Source organism: Pelophylax lessonae (assembly GCF_965119305.1).
Source record: "Pelophylax lessonae genome assembly, chromosome: 6".
In the NCBI taxonomy this organism is placed as follows: Eukaryota; Metazoa; Chordata; class Amphibia; order Anura; family Ranidae; genus Pelophylax; species Pelophylax lessonae.
The window spans coordinates 111,813,125-111,839,926 of record NC_138773.1 but is presented as its reverse complement, the minus strand read 5'-3'; the positions used below and the strand labels follow the sequence as shown (position 1 = coordinate 111,839,926).

Here is a 26,802-nt window from a genome sequence, read left to right as displayed (position 1 = left end):
CATTGCTATCAATATATATATATATATATATAGGCCAATTGCATTTATATCAGGCAATTCAGTATCTATCAGTCGGTTTAGTATTGACCATACATTGCTATCAATATATATATAGGCCACTTGAATATATATCAGGCCATTCAGTATCTATAGGTCGGTTCACTATAGACCATACATTGCCTTCTATATATATATATATATATATATATATATATATATAATATATATATAGGCCACTTGTGTATATATCACGCCATTCAATGTCTATTGGTCGTTTCAGTATAGACCATATATTGATATTGATCTATATATATATATATATATATATATATATATATATATATATATATATATATATACACCACATAAGTATATATCAGGTCATTCAGTATCTATCAGTCAGTTCAGTACATATCAGCAGTGAAAAGTGGTGGTCACAGACATGGTGCATTCCCTGTAGGCGGGGCACGCCTGTCCTTTTTTTCCGGTGCCGCCCATGTTATTGAGCCACAACATGCAGAAGAGTTGGTGGAGTGGATAACTAAGCCATCCTCATCCTCCTCGTCCTCTGTCACCCAGGCTCACACTAGTTTGCCTTCCACTGCAGCTGCCAAAGCGGCCCGTTTCACAGGCTCCTTCTCCACAGCTACTCCTTCTGTTGCCCTACCATCATGTACGGAGGAGTCACCTGAATTATTCGATCATAGTGTCAGTGACATGCTGCTGGAGGATGCGCAGCAATTTGAATGCTCTTATGTTGGTTCCCAGGTTGATGAAGGGAATAACGTGAGCCTATAGAGAGGGGGGTGACAATGACGGACAAGAAACTAGCAGTCATGTTCCCACAGCTGCAGCATACTGCCAAGTTTGCTCCAATGACGAGGAGGGAGGGGATGATGAGGTCACTGACTGTACTTTGGTGCCTGAGAGAATAGAGCAGGAAAGTGGATCAAGCGTGGCCAGAACATCAGCCGCTTGGACAGCACATGCTTGAAAAAACGTGTGACGACCTGCCATGCAGTCCATTGGCAACAGAACCTAAATGAGCTACATGATACAGCTACATGATAAAAACAAGCATACTTCACCTTGCTCCTCACCTGGGATCTCTAACCCTACTATACATCATGTCTTCTCAAAAACCTGCATTAAGAGGGGTGATGGTATAGCAATGAGTGCCACAGGTACTTGCACCCAATCTGCTTGCAATACACCACCTCTTGATTTCACCAGCAGGGAAATTTCACTACCCCAGTTGCTGAACCATAGAAAAATATACTGTCCTAGCCATCCACATGCTCAACGTCTTAATGCTAGCTTGGCCAAATTGCTAGCACTACAATTGCTGCCTTCTCATCTAGTAGACTCTGCCCCCTTTCGTGGATTTGTGGAATGTGCAGTGGCAGGTTCCAAAAAGACATTTCTTTTCACATAAGTGTGACAGTACTCACCGTCACTGGGAGTGAAAGACAGATACTTAATGGTTTGGATAACTTCAAATGGGAGTGTAATATTTATTAACAATATCTCTCAAAATATGAAGATTTATTCCCACTTTACACTGAGACCTATAGCCTGTTGCCATTGAAGTCTGTGACTCCTAAAAAATCAAAGCAATGCTTAGATGTGTATTGAGATAATGTGTATTGTATTCCAGGAGCACGAGGATGGCCGTCTGCTACTTAATTGGCTCAGGTTGATTGAATAATTGTCATCTGTTAGTTGCTGAGTGGAAACCGTATACTGTTTGTGTTGGTTGTTCTTTAGATAATTAATTTGTTAATTATAAGGATTAAAGGCTAGCGCTGAGGATTATAATTATACTGATACCACTGTATAGTGGGCTGCTGCTGGTATAAAAGGTGATGTACCTTCATAAAGTGTATAGTGCAAAAGTATACCTGCGCTGCTACCAAAACAAACTAATAAATAAATCTCAATAATTTTTGTGTATAAATAGTCTGTGTAAAGTGCTAGTGCTCAACTTAAAATACACAATCCTATATCTTAAATACCAATCAATATAAAAATATACATAAATACAAATTTTATACACGTGAAACAAATAAATGTGAATAAAAATCCTTCAATTAAAGACGTGCTGAAATAGTGACAGTCTTTGTGCAAAGTATAAGTCCAAAGTGCTGCGTGCTCATAAAAAAAGTGCCGGTGCTCTCTCTACATGGGTAGGTGCTCCCCTCCTGGACCCCTACTCACCAGAAGCCAAATAATACACCGCCTTCAAAAAATATCCTTAGGTGGGACGAGCCTTATTGGACCATCAACTCAATAGCTTTACTGTAGATCACATCATCCAGGTGTTTGCTCAAAAAAAGGAAAGAGATGCTGGCATCGTGAAGTATGTAACTACTTTAAATCGATGCACACAATACAAGATACACTTACAATATGGCAAAGGTTCAAACGCCTAAAAGTCATCCCACGGGTTGCCAATCCAAACGACTGTACTTACTCCCCGTGTCCCCGTAACTCGGAAGGTGGATGTATTCAGGCGTAGTACGTACTCGGACGAACAGCTTGACGCGTTTCGCTCCTCACACAGAGCGTTATCAAAAGCTGGTCCGCTCCAGATACGTACTATATTTATAAGGTAACAAAATTACATAATTGCTGACACCTTAGAGGAACCGGAAGTGGAATGCCGCCATTTTGTGATTCCTATGGTGGTAAACTTCCTGTTCACCATCATCCTACTATGCCTTTTCATTGATATCTACAACAATTTATCCCCACATCATAAGCTTTTGTTGATCGCTTTAATATTTTCTGGTGCAATATAATATATTCCTAAAATTGTGAGTTAAAAGCTAGTATGGGCAGCGTAGTATTCCAATGGCGGAACCGGAAGTGGCTCCGCCATGTTGGGACTCACAATCTCCCCATATGCCGGAACCGGAAGTGATGTCGTCATATCGGGGTGAGCCGATGACGCACTTCCTGTTCCTCGTAATGGTCTGATTTTGGCTTCATCCAGCTCATGGGGTATACCTATCTGACTCTAGATGCGTCTAGCTATGGGGCCACTTCACTTTTGCTGCCTTATTACAAACTAAGCCTGCCGTGACTTATTATTAACATTCGGCGGCGGGACTTCCGGTTCAGTATCAGTAAGGATTAGTAAGGTGGTGTACAGGAAGTACAATAGGATTAGGAGTCCCAATATGGCGGCCGCTATGATATTTCTACATGACAATGGGTGTTCCAATATGGCGGCGGGACTTCCGGTTCCGCCCACCTAAGGATATTTTTTGAAGGCGGTGTATTATTTGGCTTCTGGTGAGTAGGGGTCCAGGAGGGGAGCACCTACCCATGTAGAGAGAGCACCGGCACTTGTTTTATGAGCACGCAGCACTTTGGACTTATACTTTGCACAAAGACTGTCACTATTTCAGCACGTCTTTAATTGAAGGATTTTTATTCACATTTATTTGTTTCACGTGTATAAAATTTGTATTTATGTATATTTTTATATTGATTGGTATTTAAGATATAGGATTGTGTATTTTAAGTTGAGCACTAGCACTTTACACAGACTATTTATACACAATAATTATTGAGATTTATTTATTAGTTTGTTTTGGTAGCAGCGCAGGTATACTTTTGCACTATACAATTTGTTAATTATATTTCTGTATACAATTTCATCTGCATAAGATAATGTAATCAGGCAACTGCTAACCTGTTGGGTAATTTGATCAGGAGGAGGGATGTGCTCATGTGTGTATAAATTGAGTGTGAAACTGTTCAATAAATGAGAAGATTCTAGTACAAGCTAAGTTGTCGGCTTGCTTTGTATGGGACGGCTGGGAATATCTGGTACCTATGTTCACGACTGTGAGGAAGCCATATACTGATGTAACTTCACAAGTACAGTGTGGGTTGAGGTTCCGTTACAGTAAGGCCATTCCAGCTCTCTACCATCATGTGGAAGGTAGTGTTTTGGCCTCGTTGGACAGAGCAGTCAGCAGGAAGGTTCACATTACTGCTGACTCTTGGTCCAGCAGGCATGGACAAGGATGTTACATTTCATTCACGGCGCACTGGGTAACTCTGCTGGCAGCTGGGAAGGATGCAGGACCGGGTTCAGTGCTGGAGCTTGTTTTGCCACCACGCCTCCAAAAAGCTGCCACTTCTGGATACTCCACCTCCTCCTCCTCTTCTTCTTCCTCTATGTCCTCTTCTGCTGAATTATCCTCTGAAGCAGCAGTGCTCCCTAAGCGTTCAAGGGGCTAAGCAAGCAGTCAGGCTAAAAGATGCCATGCAGTGCTTCAGTTGGTCTGTCTAGGGTATGGAAGTCCGGGGCAGAGATTCTGTCAGCTCTGCAGGGGCAGGCTCGGAGGTGGTTGATGCCACGACAGCTTGAGCAAGGAATGGTTGTATGCGACAATGGCACCAACCTTCTCTCCACTCTCCAACAGGGACACTTGACACATGTTTCATGCTTGGCACATGTCCTGAATTTGGTGGTGCAGCGTTTCTTGAACAGGTACCCGGGCTTCCAAGATCTTCTGAGGCAGGCCAGAAAAGTCTGTGGCCATTTCCGACGTTCATATGATGCCAGTGCTCGGCTATCTGATATTCAACGGGAATTCAACCTGCCCACCAACCACCTCATTTGTGACATGCCCACCAGGTGGAACCCAACATTGGCAGCGCTACAGCGGCTGCACACGCAGCAGAGGGCCATCAATGAGTACCTGTGTGAGTATGGCACAAGGACAGGCTCAGGGGAGCTTGGCTTCTTTTTGCCACGCCAGTGGCTTATGGTAAAGAATGCATGCACTCTCCTGTCACCATTTGAGGAGGCCACAAGGATGGTGAGCCCGGATGATGCATGCATCAGTGACACTATCCCTCTAGTCTACCTGCTGGAGCGTATGCTTTGTGGAATCATGGACAGGGCACTTGAGGCAGAACAGCGGGAGGAAGAGGAGGACTTCCTTTCCTCACAAGGCCCCCTTAATGCAGATATCATTCCTGCAGGGCCACAAAACACACAAGAGGAAGAGGAGGAGGAGGATTGTGGCAGCATGGATGTAGAGGATAACACACAGCAGTATTCAAGGGATGGTTTTCATTCCCCAGAAACCCCAGGAGCTGTACATGGTTGGAGAGAGATTGCTCCTGACAATGTCATCCTTAGTGACCCAGAGGCCTTAAGAAGCTCGTGCCTCCTCAAACTTACGTTGCATGGGCTCCCTGATTCTGTAAAGCCTGCGAAAGGACCAGAGCATTCGTGCTATCAAGGAGAGGGATAATTACTGGTTGTCAACCCTTCTTAATCCACGTTACAGGGGGAAAAGTTGCAGAACTCATCCTGCCTGAAATATCTTGAGGACACCTTAAAGAAAAATTTGTGTAACACCTTTCCAGACACTGGGAGGTTAACATTCTCTGGATATGTTTCTGAGGCATCGTTCAGCCAAAGGAGGAGTGGTGGATAAGGCGGCCAGCTAACTGATGCCTTTAAACAGTTCTTTAGTCCTCAGCAACAAGGGCTGTTAGGCTTAGGCTACGTTTCCACTACAGCGATGCCAAAGTCGCGTGATTTACAGTGTAGCTTTGCAGTGTGACTTTGATGCCACTTTGAGTGCAATTTTGATCTGACTTTACACTCTCTGACTCAAAGTCGCTTCAAAGTAGTGCAGATACCTTTTCAAAGTCGCTGCAACTTTAAGTCGCATAGATGGGAATGGGTGCCATTAAAAATCAATAGGTTGTGACTTGTCATGTGACTTTATGTGTCCAAAGTCGCATGACAAGTCGCACTAGTGGAAACGAAGCCTAAAGCAACCATTGGCAGCGTCTCCATCATATGGTGCATGATTATCTAGGGGCAAGAGCAGACTTGGAGACCTTTCCAACTGAGCATCCACTGGGTTACTGAGTCTTGAGGATGGACCACTGGCTAGAACTTGCTCAGTATGCAGTGGCCTGTCCTACTTCCAGCGTGCTCTCCGAACGGACGCTGCTGGAGGTTTTGTGAGGGACAAAAGAGTGCGTGTGTCCACAGACTCTGTTGACCAACTGACTTTTATCAAAACAAACATCAGTTCTGGATCAACAGCAGCTATCAAGCCCCTGATGCTAATGTAACTGATTGAATTTGCTAGGGGTCTGCCATCCCTTGAAGACTGCATATGCTGCCTATCCTATTCCTCAATCTTGATTCTGGTAGCTTTCAACAATGTTTTTGGTTTAGGTCACCACCAACACCCAAGGCTTAATTTTTCTGCATGACAGGTGCATACAATTTAAATTTCATATGTAATTTTGTACAGCAGGCCCCGTTCCCGTGCCCAGCAAGAGTAACTGTGAGGGGGTTACGGTGTTCAGGCACCACCAAAACCAAATGCCCAATTTTTCGGCACCTGTATGACAAGTTCATGCGATTTCAATTTCATATCTAATTTTTAATGGCAGGGCCTGTCCCTGTGCCCAGCAAGAGTAACTGTGAGGGGTTACGGTGTTCAGGCACCACCAATACCAAAAGCACACTTTTTCTGCACCTGTAGGACAAGTTCATGCGATTTAAATTTTGTATCTAATTTTTAACGGCAGGGCCTGTCCCTGTGCTCAGCAAGATTACCTTTGAGGGGTTACAGTGTTCAGGCACCACCAAAAGCACAATTTTTCTGCACCTGTATGACAAGAACATGTAATTTCAAATATAATTTTTTTTACAGCATGGCTCATTCCTGCACCCTTTGCCTGTGCTTTTTAAAAAAAATTTTTAACCACTTGCCGACCACTGCACGACTATTTACTGCGGCAGTCAGCCACTCCTGGGCAAAGCGACGTGGACCTACGTCGCTCGGCCAGGAGCCTGTAGGCGGCGAGCGCACGCTGCCGGCGGCGCGCTTCTGCCCCACTCGTTCCCTGCCTTCCCCGCGCGTGTGACCGGCGGCTCCGATGTCCGCCGGCCACTCGGGATCTTCCACAGGACAGGGAGAAAGACGGAATGGCTGATGTAAACACAGCCGTCTGTCATTCTCCCTGATGTAAGTACAGAGGCTATGCGATCCTGCTATGTAGGATTATATGTCTCTGTGGTTACATCACAAGCCACGCCCCCCACAGATAGAATCACACCCCTAGGGACACACTTAACCCCGTGATCACCAATAAAGTAAACCCCTTCCCTGCCAGTGTCATTTTTACAGTAACAGTGCATATTTATAGCACTGATTACTGTAGTAATGTCACTGGTACTCCCAAAAGTGTCAAAAATGTCAGTCGGGGGTCCGATCTGTCTGCCACAATGTCGCAGTCCCGCAAAAAAAAAAATCGCAGATCGCCACCATTACTAGTTTAAAAAAAAAAACAATAAAAATGACATCTTTCCCGTAGTTAGTAAACGCAATAACTTTTGCGCAAACCAATCAAAATACGCTTATTGCGATTTTTTTTACCAAAAATATGTAGCATAAAACAAATTGGCCTAAAATGTTAAAAAAATTTTGATTTTTACATTTTTTTTGAGAATTTCATATAATAAAATGTGAAAAATATTGTTATTTTTTTCAAAATTGTCGCTCTTTTTTTGTTTATAGCGCAAAAAATAACAATCGCAAAGGTGATCAAATACCACCAAAAGAAAGCTCTGTTTGTGGGAAAAAAAGGACGTCAATTTAATTTGGGTACATCGTCGCACGACCGCGCAATTGTCCGTTAAAGTCACGCAGTGCTCAATATAGACCTAGCAAAAGATGGGTCAATAAGACCACAAAACATTTATAAAAATGGACACAAAATGAAGTGAACACTATTAAAACATATGTTGAATTACAATGTAAAAAGTCCATAAAAAGTCCATATGAATGAACCCCTCAGGAGAAATCCCCTTCACCGTGTGCTGGTTATAATAGGAGAACCTCCACCAATCACCAGTTAGTGTGGCGGCTTACCAGAATGTGTAGACCCCCATTACAGAGATCCACACTAGCTCCAAAGTTAGTTATCTCAAAGCACAAAGATCAGCTGTAAAGGTATTGGATCCCAATTCCAGAACCGCTAATACGATTGTAACCAGATCGATTAGTGTACACCCTTATAGATGATTTCACCAAAGCAGGTACAACATGGGGTTGGCAAAAATAAAGAGAAAACTCCTCATGGTGAAGTACGCTGAGACACTTGATTTAATGTATTAAAAAAGTTTTACACTCACATATCAAAACAGCATGCCGCGCATGAATGGTGTCCTGCAGAGGTGTTCCCTTTGAACGGTATGGTCGTGGATAGCTGAAAAACTCCAAACTAACCCAATGCATCGGAGAGATGCACGAGATGCGCAAGGTGCCGGTTCCCCTACTAGTTTCGTCAGGAGGTGACGTCTTCAGGCAGGTTTAAATAAATATATATAAGGCTTACACAAACGCGATACCTAAAGTAAGCACCCAAGCGCTCAGTTAGGACACGTATCTACTACCTATATAATATACAATGCTGCTACTTAAAAGTAATAATATGAAAAGTGGAATACATATAAATATCATAAAAACATATAATAAAATATTCCAGTAGCCCAAAGATGGTGACACCCCCTCACCACCTAACAATCTGTAATCATGACTGCTGATACATAAACAGTCTGAATGCAGTCAATAAAAGTTCCACCAAGACAGCAGGAATAATATCAACAGTCCACAATTATTACTCCTGGGATGTTAAATTGTATGTGCGAGTCCCAAAGGGTGCACACCTCCCTATGATATTTCATGCGGATGTTTTACTGGATACATGTAAGTGCAATACTTGTTTTATGTGCTTAATAAAGTGGTGTAAGCGTTATCACACTAGTGGAGCATTGTTCTTTCCCCTACATGCTGCTGAGCTCAACTGATCATTTACCACTGTGCCTATCCTGGACCCCTTAGTGGATGTATTTTACATCTGGCTTGTTTGCTCAGTCACGAGAGTAACTGAGCCAGTGGAGTGGGTGAGTTTGCATTGCTTCTCCCCCCTTCGAGCACGGTGGTGGCGGTCATGGTGATCCAGTATACCTGCACATACAATTTAACATCCCAGGAGTAATAATTGTGAACTGTTGATATTATTCCTGCTGTCATGGTGGAACTTTTATTGACTGCATTCAGACTGTTTATGTATCAGCAGTCATGATTACAGATTGTTAGGGGGTGAGGGGGTGTCACCATCTTTGCACTACTGGAATATTTTATTATATGTTTTTATGATATTTATATGTATTCTGCTTTTCAGGTTTAAATGCAAGTTTTTACTTTAGAAGTGTCAGTATTGCTGCAAAAGGCTACATACATTGCACAAATGCGCTACTTTACAGGAACATTAAGGTGACCCCCAGGCACAATATTTAAAGGTATTTTTCATTTTTATAGTTTCACTTTAAGCATCATTAAAATCACTGCTCCTTTAAAAATGATTGTTTTTAAAAAAATGTTTGCATTGGTGCATGTCCCCCAGGTTAGTACCCAGACCCCCCATACACGTTCCTGGCGAACTTCGAACTTTCGCGTTCGCCGCTGCGGGCGAACATATGCGATGTTTGGTCCGCCTCCTATACATCATCATTGAGGCAAACTTTGACCCTGAACATCACAGTCAGCAGACACATTCCAGGCCAATCAGCATACCTCCCTCCCACACCCTCCCACCTCCTATAAATAAGCAAGGGCAGCATCCATCTTAGATCATTTCTGTGTTACTGAGAGCAGGGAAAGTGCTGGTGCTGCTGCTGCTGTTATAGCTGGGGACAGTTCCCGGTCTTGTTAGCCAGTGTTCTTGGTACTGGCTTGGACAGCACCCCAAAAAGCCCTTCCTAGGGCTGGTATTTGAGGTTTTTTTTGTATATATATTATATATATATATATATATCTATTGTCCCCAAAAGCCCTTTTGAGGGCTGGTATTTGTGTAATTTTTTTTGTTCTGTGATATATATATATATATATATATATATATATATATATATATATATATATATATATATATTGTCCCCAAAAGCCCCTTTGAGGGCTGGTATTTGAGTATTTTTTTAATATATATATATATATATATATATATATATATATATATATATATATATATATATATATATGTAGCATGTCCAGAACCAGAAAAAAAAGATCATATAGGTGTAAAAGGGGTTCCCACCATCCCTGCTCTACTGAAAAATTATCTTTTTTTTCTGGTTCTGGACATGCTACAGAGCTGAAACTTCACAGGTACACTTTTTAGACCCCCTAGACACTAAATCACACAAAAAAAGTTCTTAAAAATTGTCATTTTTGATAGAGAGCCAATTATTGGAAAACTTAAAAAAAAAAAAAAAAACTTAACAAAAAAAAATTTCTTTGGATTTATTGTTTGGGGGGTCTAAAAGGTGTACCTGTGAAGTTTCAGCTCTGCAGCATGTCCAGAACCAGGAAAAAAAGATCATATAGGTGTAAAAGGGGTTCCCACCATCCCTGCTCTACTGAAAAATTATCTTTTTTTTCTGGTTCTGGACATGCTACAGAGCTGAAACTTCACAGGTACACTTTTTAGACCCCCTAGACACTAAATCACACAAAAAAGTTCTTAAAAATTGTCATTTTTGATAGAGAGACAATTATTGGAAAACTTAAAAAAAAAAAAAAACTTAACAAAAAAAAACATTTCTTTGGATTTATTGTTTGGGGGGTCTAAAAGGTGTACCTGTGAAGTTTCAGCTCTGCAGCATGTCCAGAACCAGGAAAAAAAGATCATATAAGTGTAAAAGGGGTTCCCACCATCCCTGCTCTACTGAAAAATTATCTTTTTTTCTGGTTCTGGACATGCTACAGAGCTGAAACTTCACAGGTACACTTTTTAGACCCCCTAGACACTAAATCACACAAAAAAGTTCTTAAAAATTGTCATTTTTGATAGAGAGACAATTATTGGAAAACTTAAAAAAAAAAAAAAAAAAACTTAAAAAAAAAAAAAAATTCTTTGGATTTATTGTCTGGGGGGTCTAAAAAGTGTACCTGTGAAGTTTCAACTCTGTAGCATGTCCAGAACCAGAAAAAAAATAGAATCAGGGTTAGGGCTAGGGTTAGGGTTAGGGTTAGGGTTAGGGCTAGGGTTAGGGTCAGGGCTATTTTTTTTAATTTTTCCAATAATTGTCTCTCTATCAAAAAATTACAATTTTTAAGAACTTTTTTTTGTGTGATCCCTCTCCGGCATGCCACAGTCCAGGTGTTTGTCCCCTTGAAACAACTTTTCCATTACTATTGTGGCCAGAAAGAGTCCCTGTGGGTTTTAAAATTCGCCTGCCTATTAAAGTCTATGGCAGTTCGCAATGTTCGCCGGTTCGCGAACATTCGCCGATGTTCGCGTTCACCGTTCGCGAACATTCGCCGATGTTCGCGTTCGCCGAACAGCGAATTTTATGTTCGCGACATCACTATGTATAATATCCAGGTATATCAAGAAAAATATCCAGGTATATCCAGGTATATAAACATTTTATATACATTTTATATATATATATATATATATATATATATATATATAAGTACTTTTAACTAACATCTTAACTATCAAAAAGGGCATAGAAGGGGAGGCATACAATTCTGACAGGAGAAGAATATGTAACTCTTTTATGTATAATTCAGAATAGGTCTGGTAAAGGAGTACAGTCTATAAAAAAATCATTACAGACATTGGAAACAACTGGTGACACTGTCTGCCTTAAGGGCTAAACTAATGGCTGTTCATAGTAAGTAACACAGAATATGTCAAAACTGGATTGCTGGAATATAACTTTTTCCCCCTGTACTGCCACACTATTCCCGTTTTCAAAAGAGGCTGCCAGTAGAAAGTCACTTACAGATACAGTGTGCGTGAAGTCTATATTCTGCTGGAGGGATGAAACTAAGGACCCATTTACATCTGAGTGTTTTTTGGGTCGAAGCTCCAAAAACAATCAACATATAAAATCACATGGTTTTCAGGTGTGCCTGGTAAGGCCTTGATCACATGGGCGTACTTAAGCATACACCTGTGTGAGGGCCATGTTTGCCGCATGGGATGCACTGGTGTTCTGTGCATCCTCATTAAGGGCAGTCAAATTAACCGGTTGCCGACCGCCGCACGACTATATACTGCGGCGGTCAGCCCCGGCCAGGCAGAGTGACGTAGCGGTACGTCACTAGCCTTCGCCGCTCTGGCGCGCGCGCGCGCGCACCCGCGGTCCCGCCGATGACTCGATTGGGTTCAGAACCGATCAGTCATCAGGTCCAGGCCAATCATTTTTGGTCTGGACCTGTTGATCGGTCCTGCCCAATCAGATCTCCCTCTAAGCCTGTGAAATGTAAACACAGGCTTAGAGGAGATGTGCCCTCCCCTCCCAACGGTCTTTTCGGATCCAGCGTGAGAGGAGAGCACATCTAATTGTAAGTACAGCACCAAGCACGTACATACACACTTAGATAGGCACATTTCACCCCCGATCGCCCCCCCAATTAACCCCTACAGCACCTGACACAACACACACTATATACAGCATATAGCATATACCTATATACCTGTATAAGTGTGATTTGTGAACAGGTGTAGCCCTTGCGACCCCCCCTTTTCCACTCAAATTACCCCCCACCCCCCCCTAATAAAGATTTAACCCACTGATCTCCCCTGACCCCCCCCTGATCACCGCCGTTAACCCCTACACCCTCTGTCACATCAGCACTAATACAAACGCAATATACGGTGTTATTGTATTTTTGTATTAGTGTGATTGTGATCAGAATTAGCGCAGGCGACTAAGTTTCTGTCCCAAGAAGGTTTAGGGTCCCCGCCACCCGCCCAATAAAGATTTAAGCCCCTGACCCCCCCCTGATCACCCCTACACCCCCTGCCATAACACACACCGTATACAGTATATAGCATTTTGCTATATACACGTATAAGTGTGATTTGTGGTCAGGTCTAGCGCTTGCGACCCCCTTTTTTCCACTTGAATTACCCGCCACCCCCCCTAATAAAGATTTGAGCCCCTGATCTCCCCTGACCCCCCCCTGATCACCGCTAGTTAACCCCTACACCCTCTGTCACATCAGCACTAATACAAACGTAATATACTGTGTTTTTGTATTTTTGTATTAGTGTGATTGTGATCAGAATTAGCGCAGGCGACTAAGTTTGTGTCCCAAGGAGGTTTAGGGTCCCCGCCACCCGCCCAATAAAGATTTAATCCCCTGATCCCCCCCTGATCACCCCTACACCCCCTGCCACAACGCACACTGTATACAGTATATAGCATTTTCTATATACCCGTATAAGTGTGACTTGTGACCAGGTTTAGCGCTTGCCACCGTTCCTTTTATCCTTAGGATACCCGCCAGTCCCTCCCAATAAAGATTTAAACCCCTGATCCCCCCCTGATCACATCCCGTTAACCCCTACACCCTCTGTCACATTAGCACTAATACACACATAATATACTGTTTTTACTGTATTTTGTATTGGTGTCATTGTGACTTGAGGTTGCGCTAGCTAGCTAGTTTCTTTCCCAAAGGAGGTTTAGGGTCCCCGCCACCCCCCCCCAGATCCCCGGCGCATAGTTTAGAAGTAACCCCTTGATCACCACACACGCACGCACGCACCTACACTTCCATTTCTAGTATAGTGTTTGAACAGATCAATATCTGATCTGATCAGAGCTATACTAGCGCCCCCATAGTTTAGGGTTCCCAAAACGCGGTGTTTGCACGATCAGCACTGATTCCGGCCAGCACCTGCGTTTAACCCTTTCACCCAGGTAAGTGTAGTAATCAATAGATTACTGTCACTTACAAAAAACACAAGACACAAAACCGCTGTGTTAGCAGAGTCAGGCCTGATCCCTGCTAGCATTAGCAGTTTTTTTGGTAGCGCTTGAAATAGTCTTCGACAACCAGGTGCTTTTATTACCTGTGAGTCGCATCACTGTACGGGTAAATTTAGTTACCAAAATGTCTAAACGTTCGTACAGTGATGAAGCTATTTACAGTATGATGACCATGTCAGGTGAGAGCGATGGGGAAGCCTCACCGGCAGAATCAGGGTCAGTATACGAACCAGATGACAGCAGCGGCTCCCTGACAGACAGCTCCGACGACAGATGGGTCCCTGTTAGACCCAGGCGTACCCGACCCCATTCTGGTGTTGTTGAAATGCAGGAATCGCAGGGTGCTCGTATGGAGCAGAGTGTGGGTACTAGTGCCGCTCATCCTTCTGGCGACCTGGCAAGCGCCAGCGGCCTAGTACAACCTGGACCTAGTACAACCAGCACTGCAGTAAGACCTGGTGACGTGGCGAGTCCCCTAAGTGCAGTTGAAGCTGGTGCGGTGGCTAGCACAAGTAGTGGCCCGCAGCCACCGCGTATTCGAAGACAGGCCCGTAGAGCCCATAGTGCCCTCCCTGATGCGCTGGCATATCCCAATTGGCAACCCACTGATTCTACAGCGCCAGTACTTCCCCCATTCACCGCCCAACCTGGAATCCACGTGGAGACAGCTGGTTTTACGCCCCTGAACTTTTTTGAGCTGTTCTTCACGGAAGATCTTTTCAGATCTATTGTGGATCAATCAAATTTATATGCTCAACAATTTATCGCCGCCAACCCAAATTCGCACCTTGCCAGACGATTCGGCTGGAATCCTATAACGGTTTCCGAATTTAAGATCTTTCTGGGCCTTTCCCTCCACATGGGCATAACTAAACAAAGTGAATTGCGGCTATATTGGTCCACTAGCCCAGCTCACCATATGCGCATGTACTCTGCCTCCATGTCCAGGGGGAGATACGAGCAAATTCTGCGATTTATGCATTTCAGCGACAATGAAATCTGTCGTCCTCGGGGAGACCCTGCATACGATCGGCTCCACAAAATTCGGCCCCTCATAGACCACTTCAATCAGCGGTTTGCAGCCTTGTTTACCCCCGAACAAGTTGTCTGCATTGACGAGTCCCTGATTAAATTTACTGGCCGTCTTGCTATCAAACAGTACCTCCCCAGCAAGCGTGCCAGATACGGGGTCAAGTTGTATAAGCTCTGTGACAGGGCCACAGGCTATACAGTTAATTTCCGTGTCTATGAGGGAAAAGATAGCACTGTGGAGCCCCCGAACTGCCCAGACTACATAGGGAGCAGCGGTAAGATTGTTTGGGACTTGGTGTCACCCTTATCCGGAAAGGGGTACCATTTGTACGTGGACAATTTTTACACAAGCGTGCCACTATTTAGTCACCTGCTTGATTTACAAATTGGCGCATGTGGCACCGTGCGACCTAATCACCGGGGCTTCCCCCAACGGCTTGTAAATTCCCGTCTTAGTCGGGGGGCGAGAGCCTGCTTGAAAACGGACAAATTACTTGCGGTGAAGTGGAAGGATACACGGGATGTTTATGTTCTGTCCTCCCTTCACGCAGACACGACAGTCCAAATCCCTACGGCAACTGGCGTTATGGAGAAACCCCTCTGTGTCCACGAATATAACCTTAACATGGGAGGGGTGGACCTTAACGACCAGCTTTTGGCGCCGTATTTAGTTGCCCGTAAAGCCAGACGCTGGTACAAAAAAGTGTCTGTTTACCTTTTCCAATTGGCTATGCTGAACGCCTTTGTCCTATACAGGGCGTCAGGACGAACTGGACCCTTCCGGGAATTCCAGGAAGCGGTCATCCTTGCCTACCTGTACCCAGGAGGCATGCCTGCCCAACTTCCCCTTCCAGATGCAGTGAGCCGGCTGCATGAGAGGCATTTTCCTTATGCCCTCCCGAGTACCCCTACCCAAATACGACCCCAAAGACGATGTCGTGTCTGTAGCAGGCGCGGATTTAGGCGTGACACCCGTTATTATTGTCCCAAATGTCCTGACCATCCTGGTCTCTGCATCGGGGAATGTTTTGAGCGCTACCATACACTAGTGGAGTATTAGTGTAGGGTACAGCACGACACAGTGTAGGGCACATAAACACAGGGTCTCGAAGGATGTTGGATGTCCATCGACATTTTGAGAGACCCAAGCTGGAAGAGAAGATCGCAGAAGATCGCACTCCCTCCCAAATCAAGAAATAAAGGAACAGTTAGAAAGTAAAATAAAAGGATCCAAAAACTGTTGTGGTGTCAGTAATTTTATATGTCCTTCTACTCCTTCCTACTATACTTTTTTCAATGTCCTTTGTTTGTTTTTTCATTCTTTTGTGACCTGTTTCTCTTGCAGGTAATTGTCGGCTACCACGCATTGATTTTATATATTCTGACACAAACAGCGTTTGCGCTCAGCATATATGGATACCTTTGCTGATAGCAGCTGTGGTGATTTTCTGATTTCAGCACTGCAGTTAAAATCTTATTTTGGTATATGTGGATAGCGCCGTGTATACCCATCATTAAATTCAGTGGGTGGTTGTTTGGGCGGTTAATGATGAGAATCCAAAATTTTTTGTTGTGTCAGTCATTTTATATGTCCTACTCTTCCTAATGTACTTTTTTTTAATGTACTTTGTTTGTTTTTTCATTCTTTTGTGACCTGTTTCTCTTGCAGGTAATTGTCGGCTACCACGCATTGATTTTATATATTCTGACACAAACAGCGTTTGCGCTCAGCATATATGGATACCTTTGCTGATAGCAGCTGTGGTGATTTTCTGATTTCAGCACTGCAGTTAAAATCTTATTTTGGTATACGTGGATAGCGCCGTGTATACCCATCATTAAATTCAGTGGGTGGTTGTTTGGGCGGTTAATGATGAGAATCCAAAATTTTTTGTTGTGTCAGTCATTTTATATGTCCTACTCTTCCTAATGTACTTTTTTTTAATGTACTTTGTTTGTTTTTTCATTCTTTTGTGACCTGTTTCTCTTGCAGGTCCCTCGTCGGCTACCATGCATTGATTTTATATATTCTGACACAAACAGTGTTTGCGCTCAGCATATATGGATACCTTTGCTGATAGCAGCTGTGGTGATTTTCTGATTTCAGCACTGCAGTTAAAATCCTATTTTGGTATACGTGGATAGTGTCGTGTATACCCATCATTAAATTCAGTGGGTGGTTGTTTGGGCGGTTAATGATGAGTAATACTACGCATTATTCCTGTGCTGATTTCTGATAGGTTCTCTTTTTTTCCGTTCAGCCCACAGGCTGCATGAAAAAAAAAAACCTATATGCCAAACAAGGACCAGCAATGTACTGGTACGTTGCTGGACTTTGAGTGGTTGTACCAGGATGATGCCTGCAGATTTAGGCATCATCTTGGTATCGTTTTTTACAGCCAGCGGTCGGCTAACATGTAAAAGCAATCCTAGCAGGTAATTGGCCGCTAGACTGCTTTTACATGCAGTGGGAGGGGTCTCCCCCCCCCCCACCGCCGCCTTCCGCAGCCTTCCGTGGTTTTTCTCGGGCTCTCCTGTCCCACCGGTTAACCCGAGAGTGCAGCCGGTGGTTCAGTTATCTAACCATAGAGCTAATTGAAGATTAGAATGGCTCCAATCATCTCTATGGCCTAAGATGCCGGAGGCTACGAGCATTTCATGACTTCTTTTTCGCCAGAAATAAACAGGGCCATTGGGAAATTGGGAAAGTATTTTATCACACCAATTTTGGCGTGGTCAGATACATTAAGGTCAGAGGAGAGATCTAGAGTATAAAAGACCCCAATTTTTTTAAAAAAGAGTACCTGTCACTACCGATTGCTATCATAGGGGATATCTAAATTCACTGTGATAACAATAAAAATGATTTAAAAAAAAAAATTAAAGGAAAGGTGTCAAAATAACATAAAAAAGCAAAAAAAAAAAAAAAAAATTGAGCCCCCCCCCTTTCCCCCCGTGCTTGCACGCAATGGCACACGCAAGCGTTGGTCTAGTGTCATATGTAAACCGCAATTTCAGCATGCATGTGAGGTATCGCCGCGATCGCCAGATCGAGTGCAGTAATTTTTGCAGTAGACCTCCTCTGTAAGTCTAAAGTGGTAACCTGTAGAGACTTTTAAAGTTTTTAAAAATGTACGTACGTTGTTGCCGCTGCGCAGGCGTGCGCAATTTTTAAAGCATGTCATGTCAGGTGTCTATGAACTCGGCATAAGATCATCTTTTAAATTTTACCAAAAAAATTGGAATTATATAGTGTATTTGTGCAATAAATTAAAAAAAAATGTATTTTTTTCGCAAAAATTGCGTTTGGAAAATCTGTGCGCAAATACCGTGTGACAAAAAAATTTGCAACATCCCCCATTTTATTCTATAGGGCCTCTGCTTTAAAGAAATATATAATGTTTGGGGGTTCAAAGTAATTTTCTAGTAAAAAAAAAATATTTTTTCATGTAAACAAAAAGGCACAGAAAAGGCTTGGTTTTCAAGTGGTTAGAAGAGTGGGTGATGTGTGGATAAGATTGAGCATAAAATGCCGGGACAGTTCAAACACCCCCCAAATGACCCCTTTTTGAAAAGTAGACACCCAAAGCTATTTGCTGAGAGGCATGGTGAGTCCATGGAATATTTTATATTTTGCTACAAGTGTCGGGAAAATTATTATTTCTTTTTTTTTTGTTGTTTTTTTACAGAAAGTTGTCACTAAATGATATATTGCTCACACATGCCATGTGTATATGTGAAATGACACCCCAAAATACATTCTGCTGCTTCTCCTGAGTACAGGGATACCCCATGTGTGAGACTTTTTGGCAGCGTAGCTGTGTACGCGCCCCCGAAAACCAATCCACATCTTCAGGTTTTCTAATGGCGTAAATTGCTGATTTTACCCCTGACTACCTGTCACAGTTTCAGAGGCCCTGAAATTTCAAGATAGCACAAAACCCCCCCAAATGACCCCATTTTGCAAAGTAGACACTCCAAGCTATTGGCTGAGAAGCATGGTGAGTCCATGGAATAGTTTATATTTTGCCACAAGTTTCGGGAAAATAATTTTTTTTTTTTTTTTAACACAAAGTTGTCAGTAAATGATATAATGCTCACGCATGCCATGGGTATATGTGAAATGACACCCCAAAATACATTCTGCTGCTTCTCCTGAGTACAGGGATACCCCATGTGTGAGACTTTTTTGCAGTCTAGCCGAGTACAGGACCCCGAAAACCAACCTCCACTTTCAGGCTTTCCAAGGGCGTAAATTGTTGATTTCACTCCTGACTACCTATCACAGTTTCGGAGGCCCTAAAATTCCAAGATAGCACAAAACCCCCCCAAATGACCCAATTTTGCAAAGTAGACACTCCAATCTATTTGCTGAGAGGCATGGTGAGTATTTTGCAGCTCTCATTTTTTTTGGAAAATGAAGAAAAAACAGGAAAATGCATTTTTTTTCCTCTTTTTTCAATTTCCAAAACTTTGTGACAAAAAGTGAGATCTGCAAAACACTCAACATGCCTCTCTGCAAATAGCTCAGGGTGTCTACTTTCCAAAATGGGGTCATTTGGGGGGGTTTTGTGCTATCTTGGAATTTTAGGGCCTCCGAAACTGTGATAGGTAGTCAGGAGTGAAATCAACAATTTACGCCCTTGGAAAGCCTGAAAGTGGAGGTTGGTTTTCGGGGTCCTGTACTCGGCTAGACTGCAAAAAAGTCTCACACATGGGGTATCCCTGTACTCAGGAGAAGCAGCAGAATGTATTTTGGGGTGTCATTTCACATATACCCATGGCATGTGTGAGCAATATATCATTTACTGACAGCTTTGTGTAAAAAAAAAATAAATATATATATATATATATATTTCCCGGAACTTGTGGCAAAATATAAAATATTCCATGGACTCACCATGCCTCTCAGCAAACAGCTTGGGGTGTCTACTTTCAAAAATGGGGTCATTTGGGGGGGTTTTGTGCTATCTTGGAATTTTAGGGCCTCCGAAACTGTGATAGGTAGTCAGGAGTGAAATCAACAATTTACGCCTTTGGAAAGCCTGAAAGTGGAGGTTGGTTTTCGGGGTCCTGTACTCGGCTAGACTGCAAAAAAGTCTCACACATGGGGTATCCCTGTACTCAGGAGAAGCAGCAGAATGTATTTTGGGGTGTCATTTCACATATACACATGGCATGTGTGAGCAATATATCATTTACTGACAGCTTTGTGTAAAAAAAAAAAAAATATATATATATATATATATATTTCCCGGAACTTGTGGCAAAATATAAAATATTCCATGGACTCACCATGCCTCTCAGCAAACAGCTTGGGGTGTCTACTTTCCAAAATGGGGTCATTTGGGGGGGTTTTGTGCTATCTTGGAATTTTAGGGCCTCCGAAACTGTGATAGGTAGTCAGGAGTGAAATCAACAATTTACGCCCTTGGAAAGCCTGAAAGTGGAGGTTGGTTTTCGGGGTCCTGTACTCGGCTAGACTGCAAAAAAGTCTCACACATGGGGTATCCCTGTACTCAGGAGAAGCAGCAGAATGTATTTTGGGGTGTCATTTCACATATACCCATGGCATGTGTGAGCAATATATCATTTACTGACAGCTTTGTGTAAAAAAAAAAAAAAATATATATATATATATATATTTCCCGGAACTTGTGGCAAAATATAAAATATTCCATGGACTCACCATGCCTCTCGGCAAATAGCTTGGGGTGTCTACTTTCCAAAATGGGGTCATTTGGGGGGGTTTTGTGCCATCTTGGAATTTTAGGGCCTCCGAAACTGCGACAGGTAGTGCAGAGGTGACATGAACAATTTACGCCATTAGAAAACCTGAGAGTGTTGATTGGTTTTCGCGGTCCTGTACACAGCTAGGCTCCCAAAAAGTCTCACACATGGGGCATCCCCATACTCAGGAGAAGCGGCAGAATGTATTTTGGGGTGTCATTCCACATATACCCATGTCATGTGTGAGAAATTTATCTTTTAGTGACAACGTTGTGTAAAAAAAAAAAATTAAAAAAAAAAATTGTAATTTTCCCGAAACTTGTGGCAAAATATAAAATATTCCATGGACTCACCATGCCTCTCAGCAAACAGCTTGGGGTGTCTACTTTCCAAAATGGGGTCATTTGGGGGGGTTTTGTGGTATCTTGACATTTCAGGGCCTCCTAAACCGTTATAGGTAGTGAGAAAATGCAATGAAAAATGTACGCCCTTTGAAATTCTGATGGTGGTGATTTGTTTTCCGGCTCCCGTACACAGCTACGCTCCCAAAAAGTCTCACATATGTGGTATCCCTGTACTCAGGAGAAGCAGCAGAATATATTTTGGGGTGTAATTACACATATACCCATGGCATGTGTGAGCAATATATCATTTCAATGACAACTTTGTGTAAAAAAAAAAAAAAAAAATTTTTTTAGTCATTTTTCAAACACCTGTGACAAAAAAATAAAATATTCAATGAGCTCAACATGCCTCTCAGAACATTCCTTAGGATGTCTACTTTCCAAAAAGTGGTAGTTTGGGGGGGTTTTGTACTGCCCCGCCATTTTAGCACTTCATGAAATGAGATAGGCAGTCAGAAATTAAAGCTTCGTAAATTTCAGTATTTACACCATAGTTTGTAGACGCTATAACTTTTGCGCAAACCAATAAAAATACGCTCATTGATTTTTTTTTTGTCAAAGACATGTAGCTAAATATATTTTGGCCAAAAAAAATGACATAAATTGAGTATATTGGATATTTTTTAAAAGACAAAGTTGAAAATGTCATTTTTTTGCAAAATTTTCGCTCTTTTTTTATTAATATCGCAAAAAATAAAAAGCGCAGAGGTGATCAAATGCCACCAAAAGAAAGCTCTGTTTGTGGGAAAAAAAGGACGTAAATTTCGTTTAGGTACAGCATTGCATGACCGAGCAATTATCAGTTAAAGTCACGAAGTGCCAAGTTGAAAAAAGGGGTCTGGTCCTTTAGCAGCCAAATCCTCCGGGGCTTAAGTGGTTAAGAGCAGCTGCTGTGTCTGTGCAGCTGTTGTGTCCAAGTTGACATGAATGTGAATCCATGTGGATGCATGGAAGGCCTGTGGACCCTAGGGCAAACACGTCCCTCCACATAGGTGTATTCGTAACCCTTTCATGATGGAGGGAGTACTTTCAGTTTTCAGGTGAATTATACCTGGTTTATGTCAAGACAAATTTGGCTTTCATTTGGTTGTAAATGGTAATGGATATCTCCTCTTTTTTTTAGTATCAAAAGAAAACTGGCCCAAAATAGTAAAAAAAATTTTTTTTTTTAAAATGTAGCTGTATATTCCTTGCTATTACCATAGCCTATTGCCAAAGAAAAACCCAAAATTCTTTCTCCCGCTCCTGACGATCATGGCAATACCACATACAGTGCCTTAAAAAAGTATTCATACCCCTTGAAATTATTCACATTTTGTCATGTTACAACCAAAAAATTTAATATATTTTATTGGGATTTTATGTGATAGACCAACACAAAGTGGCACATAATTGTGAAGTAAAAGGAAAATCCTGTTCTATTGTATTTGAGCACTGCTTTCCAAAGCTAACTGATGACTTATTACAGTTGCAGTCTCCTCAGGTTTTATAATGCTGTGTATTTGTACTTTTTGTACTTTAACTTGTTTGCACTGTGATGAACGGTATGTTTCTGTGTTATCTTTTATTCTATTTGATGCTTGTACACTGAGATTCTTATGTTCAATAAAAGCTTATTTTCTTGAAAAAATAAAAAATAAAAGGAAAATGATAAATAGTTTTCAAAATGTCTTACAAATACCTGAAAAGTGTGGCATGCATTTTTATTCAGCCCCCCTGAGTCAATACTTTGTAAAACCACCTTTCGCTGCAATTACAGCTGCACTTTTTTGGGGTTTGTCTCTACTAGCTTTGAACATCTAGAGAGTAAAGTTTGTGGCCATTCTTCTTTGCAAAATAGCTCAAGCTGTCCGATTGGATGGAGATTGTCTTTCTTTTTTTTTTTTAAACAAACAAACGTTTATTGAATCATGTACATTACGATAGAAAAGTACAAAAAACGAGAGCACAAACAGCGCTGAAAACTGTAGCACAACCAAGGAGATTGACTTTGAACAGCAATTTTCAAGATTCACAGATTCTCAATTGGATTTAGGTCTGGACTTTGACTGGGCCAGTCTAGCACATGAATATGCTTTGATCTAAACCATTCCATTGTAGCTCTGGCTATATGCTTAGGGTCGTTGTCATGCTTGAAGATAAACCTCTGCCCCATTCTCAAGTCTTTTGCAGACTTTAAAAGGTTTTCTTCTAAAATTGCCCTGTATTTGGCTCCATCAATCTTCCCATCTACACTGACCAGCTTCCCTGTCCCTGCAGAAGAAAAGCATCCCACAACATAATGCTGCCACCACTATGTTTCACTGTGGAGATGGTGTGTTCAGGGTGATGTGCAGTGTTAGTTTTCCACCACACATAGTGTTTTGCTTTTAGGCCAAAAAGTTAAATTTTGGTCTCATCTGACCAGAACACCTTCTTCCACATGTTTGCTGTGTCCCCCACATGGCTTCTACCAAACTGCAAACAGGACTTCCTATGGCTTTCTTTCAACAATAGCTTTCTTCTTGCCACTCTTCTATAAAGGCCAGATTTGTGGAATGCACGACTAATAGTTGTCCTGGACAGATTCTCCTACCTAAGCTGTGGATCTCTGCAGCTCCTTCAGAGGTACCATGGGCCTCTTGGCTGCTTCTCTGATTAATGCTCTCCTTGCCCGGCTTGTCAGTTTAGGTGGATGGCCATGTCTTGGTAGGTTTGCAGTTGCATACTCTTTCCATTTTCGGATGATGGATTAAACCATGCTCCATGAGATGTTCAAAGCTTAGGATATTTTTATATACCCTAACTCTGCTTTAAACATCTCCACAACTTTATCCTGGTGTGTTTCTTGGTCTTTTTTATGCTGTCTGTTCACTTAGGTTTTCTAACAAATCTCTGAGGGCTACACAGAACAGATTTATTTATACTAAGATTAAATTACAACAATTACAAACAGGTGGACTCTTAACTAATTAGGTGACTTCTGAAGGCAATTGGATCCACTATATTTTAGTTAGGGGTATCAGAGTAAAGGGGGCTGAATACATATGCATGCCACACTTTTCAGATATTTATTTGTAAAAAAAATTGAAAACCATTTATCAATTTCCTTTCACTTGACAATTATGTGCCACTTTCTGTTGGCCTATCACATAAAATCCCAATAAAATACATTTACGTTTTTTAGTTGTAACATGACAAAATATGGAAAATGTCAAGGGCTATGAATACTTTTTCAAGGCAGTGTATGTGTATATTCTTTGTTGTTTGTACCTGTAGTAGAGCCCAGCAACAATGGTGTGCATTTTGCTTTTTTTTATCTTACCTAAAACACACTGACACTGATAGTAATTTAAAGAATGTTTTTTTAAAAGCCTACCTAAAATACACTGATCCTTACCTTTGCCCTTTGACTTCTGACCTTGACCTTTGATCCTGACCTTGACCATTACCCAAACCCTGATCTAGCTATTTTATCTTATTTTTATTATTATTTAAAAAAAAAAAAATTAAACACTTTTGTTTGTTTACATTTCTCTCCTCTGGCAGGGAGAAAGAGTTACAATATATTTTTTTCTCCATTCAGGGTAGAAAAAAACCCCCACAGGAGTGGGCTGTACAGTGACTGACCACTGTGATAGCCACTCGGAAGATATCACAGTGGTCAGGTGATTGGGAACTGAGCTTCTGGTTTCCAGTCATTAGTACAAGACATGGGGGCTTCCAGTGAGAACCCGGTCTCTGTGCCTGAAGCATGTTGTGCAGCCTGCTCCCAGCACAAACACATGTACGCATAAATGCAGCCTCACCTTCAGTGAGGCCGCATTTATGTGCACTTGTGGCGGCAAGTAGTTAGGTATGAAAGACTACTTAAGCATAATTGTCTTTTGAAGCTTGTACATAAGCTTCAAGCATTTTTGGCCCCAATAGACTTCAATAGGAGAGACTGACAAACGCGCAAACATGCCTAATCAAAATAATCATGAAAATACCTTTATCACACATTTTTGTTTCCTAATAACTAGCTTTCCATTGGCAAAAAATAATTTTAATAAAAGCCTCAGATGCTTGTAAAATGCCCGTACAAATGCCTAAAAGAACAACAACCAAAGATGCTTAGTCTAACTGTGAATGCAGTCTTAGCTGGGATTTTTCAGTTTGGTCAAAACAATACAGAGTACATGATAGGTGGAAAGGCTGCAATCATGTAAGATATGTTGTTCACACTGACAGAATCTCCTAGGTGCAAATGCCATTCTTTTTAATTTGCTGTCTGTGTCCCTACTCTGCAGAAGAATAGGAAACAATAAGCAGTCTCTCCAGAAACATAAGCACATTTTAATAGAGTCAGAGAGGGTTGAACTCTGAAAAATACAATTTGGATAGAGTTAGAATTCAACAATAAAAGCTGGTGTAGCAAGGGCAATATATGACTAAAGGAATCGTGACTGCAGTGCTTTCAAAGCTGTAAGGCCAAACAAGAACTTTTAAAGGCAGGAAACGGATGCAAGCATGCAAAGTAATATTTTGCTGAAGAGAATAATGCATGACAGCTGAATTCAATGTGTACTCTTCTGATGGGCAGTGATGAAATGCATACATTTCTATGTTATTTACTAAAAAAATCTAGCAATTTTTGATAGTGGGATATTACATTGTCAAATGACGAATGGAAAATTAAAGTTTAGATCTCGCTGGCTGTGGAACATTATAGACAATTCTCTCATCACACTTTTACAAACTTGCTATAGCCTCCAGTATGACTGATTAGAGAACACCAATACATACAAAGCTTATACAGTATCTCACAAAAGTGAGTACACCCCTCACATTTTTGTATATATTTTATTATATCTTTTCATGTGACAACACTGAAGAAATTACATTTTGCTACAATGTAAAGTAGTGAGTTGTACAGCTTTTATAACATTGTAAATTTGGACATTTTAACTTAGGGGTGTACTCACTTTTGTGCCATTGGTTTAGACATTAATGGCTGTGTGTTGAGTTATTTTGAGGCGACAGAAAATGTACACTGTTATACAAGCTGTACACTCACTACTTTACATTGTAGCAAAGTGTCATTTCTTCAGTGTTGTCACATGAAAAGATATAATAAAATATTTACACAAATGTGAGGGGTCACTTTTGTGAGATACTGTATATAGCTGGCTGCAGACATGCATTTTTGCGGCACTGATTTGTCACTTTTATGTGAGAGTGATGGTTTATAATAATTGCACTAGCACAAAAAATTGTTTTTGAGAAAATAGGTGATAATTTATTCAATTATCCCTGCTTTATTAACTAGGGGAGTGGAGATCTGCGCTGACTGATTTCCTCATTAGGCCCCTTTCACACAGGTGGACCGTTCAGATCCGCCTGTTCTTTTTTGGCGGATCTGAACGGATGCCCCATGCATCTCTATGGGGCATTGGATGTCAGCGGAGACATCCGATCCATCAAATCTGGACAGATGGAAACCCTATTTTCCATCCGTCCAGCGGATCGGATGGGATCGGATGAGAATGGACAGACGGTCCGTTCTTATCCGATTCCCCCATAGAGAACAGCGGGGACCTGACAGTTCTGTCTCTGCACACAGTGTGGAGACAGAGCTGCCATCCGCCTGCTCAGCAGGGGATTGGCGGATCGATCCCCCGCTGAAAAAAACGGAGTCCACCGACGGACTCTTCAGTGTGAAAGGGGCCTTAGTTTAAAGTTAGGTATACTTACAGATAGATAGCAACGATCATAAACATAAAAAAACCCTCTTTTATTTGGGTTAATTATTGACAACCTAGG

General features: G+C 41.8%; 1 protein-coding gene across 1 annotated transcript in view; it reads right to left on the bottom strand.

Moving 5' to 3' along the window:
• LOC309559164 (dynein axonemal heavy chain 3-like) overlaps nucleotides 1–26,802 on the bottom strand; it is a 480,621-nt gene that overhangs the window by 149,120 nt on the left and 304,699 nt on the right. The window lies entirely within an intron of this gene.